Genomic DNA, 5,044 nt, shown 5'->3' on the forward strand with positions numbered 1-5,044 from the left:
TGCTGCTGAATCAGAAATGATTTGGCAAAGCAATGGAGCGTATTTGTTGGAAAAGTCAACCGACCATGCTTCCGAGGACGTTCTAGGAGAACCGACCTGCGTTTACTGCCAAAAGAAAGGGTGTTGGATACAAGTCTGCCTGAAGAGTCCAGAAGATGAGGGAGTCAAAAGTATGGCTGCGCTTCAAGTAAAGTCCAATATCTAACTCCATTAAGTTCCTATTCATTAATTCTTAATAGATAATGTGATAAGATTGCATTTGAATGTTTTACAGGATCGGTGAAAAGAAAGGAAGCTTGGTGAAAGAGCAAGATGAATCTAATCACAAGGAATGGATCTTGATCGCACAAACTTGAAGATTAGATTTTGAGCTTAGATAGTTATGATAGAGTTGTTAGAAATTTTCTTTTGAAATACATAGTATTCAATGGATTTTGCATTGTAAGGATAAATGTTTTCCGCTGCTTTTATAAATAAAATAAATTTTCGTTTGACTTATTTATTTATTTGTTTATTTCCTTGCAATGAAATCGTTATGAAAATTGGTGTTTGCATATTTCTACAACAAATGGATTTGGTTCTTATTATATTATGGAAAGTCGAGAATTTACCAAATAGGGAGAGTTTCTCATCGCCCAAGTTTCAATTGGACAGAAACTTGGAATCATGCAATGTGGATGCACGATGAATGAGAAATTTCGTATTTGGAAATTAGACTAATTCATTGACAAAGTGTCAAGTGAAGGACTAGGAGATCGAGTACACAAAGTTGTGTGTTGATCAAAGTCCACCATAAGAATAACGAGATATTCGTCATGATTTACTAAAGGTTTAATAAATATGATTATACTTATAAGATTAAGTGTAATTCTGAATTGATTGAAAAGTTTAAATCAATAGTAGAACGAATAATAAGAATCAAGTAGGCAGAGAGATAAAAGTTTCTCCATTCTAAGAAGAAGGGAGAGTACCTTTTATGCTTTATGATAGGTCTTAATGATTAAGAACCATATCTCAATTGATCCTCTAAGTGAGTCTTGGTACAATTGTATGTCCAAGAAGAGGAATCAAAGATTGAAGAAATGGTAAAATCAAGAAGTCAATCATACTTCATTCCAATAACAAGTCTTAAAGTTAAGATTGTGACATTGAGTGAAAAAGTATCAAGAAGGTTTATAACATTCATTAAATGTGGTAAGTTGTGATGTCTTGGACAAGACAAAGACCAACTAGGACCAATTTATGAAGTGTTTTGATAAAGCTACACTAACTCTTGAATATTTGTTTGTCAAGAAATGGTTATTGACAAGAGAATCTTATATGTCAAGGAGTCAGTGGGAGTCTTAATGGTCTTGAAAGGTTTCAAGAACAAATCAAATAAACCTTATCGATCATCACTAGCACACGAGTTGAGGTTTACAACCTATTGTGAAGACATTATTTTGTTTCTGTGCCAATCCAATCGAGTTAATTATGCATGTGAGTCCTATGAGTTCTCATTTGAATGCATAAAAGGTAAGGACCTTGTTCAATGGAAAGTACATTGTGTGACAACCCGAAATTCCTGTTCTAAATCAAACCATTGCAATCCAATAGTAGTAGAGCAGTTACAGTGAAAATTCAAAATTTTGGAATAAGTTTGGCAGTTTTAGGGTTTTACACCTAAGAAGTTATTAGGAGAGTGGGTGCACTAGGATTTTGTGCAACACTGTAATTCCATTTCTCTAGGTCATTAGAATCCACTCCGAGAATAGAAATATTTTCTGCCAAAAATCTCTGGACTATAAATAGAATTCTGAACCAAATTGGTTCATTATTTGATTTCCATTTAGAGAAAAGCCAAACACTCTCTCACGGATCTTCGGGTTTTCATCCCAGATTGTGAGTCTACTTCCCTAAATGTGTTTTAATACTTGTTATATGCTTTATAACATTGTTTAAATGTCCAAATCACAAGATCCGGGAGTTTACCGCCCAAGAACGTTCTTGGGGAGTAAACTCCAAAATGAAGCCTAAAGGCCACATAGTCCCAATTCCGTGTTAGGCATCTAACTAAGGGCTTAGTGTATGATCATTAGAGGCTAGAAACAAATCAAAACCATGTAGTTTGAGGAGTTTACGGCCAAGGAACCACCTCTTGGGCCGTAAACTCCAAGTAAAGGGCACAAATGAATGCCTTGTGTTCCCTAGCCTTAGAACAAAAACCTAGAAGCTTTAAACTCATGTTTAAGACCAACAAAACAATTAGAAACCCACTTTGGAAGGGAGTTTACGGCCAAGATGCTCCTTAGGCCGTAAACTCCAAGAATTGGTGCCAAAAACCACTTCAAACTCTTCCTAGGGCTTAGTCTTCATTTTTAGCAAGCACCTTGATGGGTTTAGGACCTAGAAAAATCATGAAAAGCATAAGTGTTTGAGAGTTTACGACCAAGAGTATTTCTTGGGCCGTAAACTCCTTAAATGGGGTCAAAGGACACCCTAGACACATCCTTAGGCCAAGAAACTTTTAGGGCAAGTACTTAGAGGAGATATGGGCTAGTTAAAATTCTTAGGACCTCATGTGTGAGGGAGTTTACGACCCAAAGAGTTCTATGGCCGTAAACTCCATCAAATGGTCCCATTTAGTGCCTTAAACCTCCCTTAATCCAAGTATTGAAGCCTAGACTTGTTCCTAGAATTGTTAGACACTTGAAAAGACAACAAGAACCCTCCCAAGGGAGTTTACGGCCGTAAACTCCAAGGGAAAAGGGTCTTTGGGCCGTAAACTCCCCTTAGGAGTCAATATGGTACCTTAAACTCTTGTCTAGCCTTGAAGCTTTTCCCCTCTAAAGTTGTAGTACTTCTATGCACCATTTCATGGCTTGTTTGAGAGTTTACGGCCAGGAGCCTACTCCCCTGGGCCGTAAACTCTAATGAATATGGTCTTTTGACCTTAAATTCCCATTAGGGGCATTGCACTCCTTTGTTGCAACCCATTAGCCTCCTAGCACTTGACCAAAAGTGTTGTCCTCGCGCTTAAATGTTTATGCTTGTATAATTAGTGATTTAATCTCTAATTATTTATATACATATGTCTTCATATGTAATTAGGATCATTGTTTGTGTCTAAGTCATCACTTGACACCAAGCATTTGTCCGATCCTTCCATACGATAACAGCCGTTCACCTCCAGTCACATACTGCAGGTGAGTTCATACCCCTTAACTAATGTTTTAAACTGTTTTAAATGTTTTACGGGGGGGGGGGGGGGGGGGGGATACAAGTAGAATCATGCTACTTTTTATGTCAATCACATGTGATTAGTAAGTAGGATTATATTACTTATTACATCAATCACATGTGATTAATATACAGCCTTCAAAAGATTTGGCTACTCATTAGCCGTTTTACCAAATAGTTTCCTTCAAATGATTTTTATAAACATTTTATATGTTTTAAACTACTTCTTACACTGTACCTCTTATTCTGTTTATCATACTTCAAACTTATTTACAACTGTGTTTCAAACAAAGGTTTCTTTATACTTAAAAATGTTTTATTATACTTATTCCTTCAAATTGTTTTATAGATTGACATCAAGTCGATCTTCTCTTAAAATAATATTCCTGTTTCAAATGTTTTACAAAACTTACTTATGCTTTTATTTTATTATAAATTGCATGCCTCTATATGTATAGTTATATAAGGAATGTTTAAAAGACTTAGGAAGACTATCCACCCTATTTCCTTTTCGCGCCTTGAGATGTGGTCTGGTGGGACATTGGGTATTCGTCCGAAGGTCGTTTAAAGATTTGTTATATATCATATGTACATATATAGTCATAAAGGGTCTTTCCAGTTCATCTTATGCCCTTGGGTAGTAAGGGTATACATCCACGTCCATACGTACCACTTAGATTACTAGTAAGCTACCATAGGGGTAGTTCAGGAAGATACTAGAACCATTACTAGAACGCGATATCATACAATGAGTCAGTTCATTCATGAGTCAATACTTTCTAGAACATTACTATACATTACATGTACAATTATACTAGGACGAGAACATATACATCTATACTAGAACGTTTACAATTACTATACTTGCTAGATAGGGAGAACACACATTCTAGCTAGCACACGTAGAAATTTACCGTACTCTACTATAATATTTACATTATTATACTTATAGGAGTACTTGTGCATAGATATATCAGTAGGAGTCCTATTACATTTTATATGTATCGACTCTGTTATCAAATCCGTGTTCTTACCTTTACCTTGTGATAAAATCACATAATCGACGAGATAGAATGGATTATTATCCTAGTACCAAAGGATACGTATTGAGGGATTGACCATTCCTAGAATCTCTATTAGCTACAGAGGTAAAAGTACATCCACGGATGTCAAACGGTTGGTACCATTACAGGTACACAATTAAGGGATTGACTATTCCTATACCCAGCTGTTAGCAACAGAGGTAAGAGTACATCTACGGATGGCTTAAAGTTATCAATGATAGTTACCCTAGTACCAAAGGGTAATATTCAGTTTAGTTATATTATTACCTTTATTTTGTGACTCATTCACATAACCAAGGAGGTGAATTATATTTAGGTATCCTAGTACTAAAGGATACAATTTCTTATAATGATAATAATAGTAACACAGTTGGGTCTTGGTAGAAGACTACATTCAGAACAGTTAGGTCTTGGTAGAAGACTACATTCAGAACAATTAGGTCTTGGTAGAAGACTACATTCAGAACAGTTAGGTCTTGGTAGAAGACTACACACAGAACAGTTAAGTCTTGGTAGAAGACTCCTTTTTGTTACTAATAGGAATCATAGGGATTTCTAGGGATTTTCAAACAATTACTGCTGAGCTACTAACATTTTCATACTTATACTAGCTTTCTTTCAAAGTAATGTCATGTCTTAGCAATTATAAGTTTTCACAAATTAAGACACATTAATACTTATGATCTCACCAGCTTTATAGCTGATACTCGCTTTCAAAATTACTTGTATCCTCAGGTCATCATAGACAGGTACCGATGCAA

Source organism: Lactuca saligna, chromosome 1 (assembly GCF_052625555.1).
Source record: "Lactuca saligna cultivar CGN05327 chromosome 1, ASM5262555v1, whole genome shotgun sequence".
In the NCBI taxonomy this organism is placed as follows: Eukaryota; Viridiplantae; Streptophyta; class Magnoliopsida; order Asterales; family Asteraceae; genus Lactuca; species Lactuca saligna.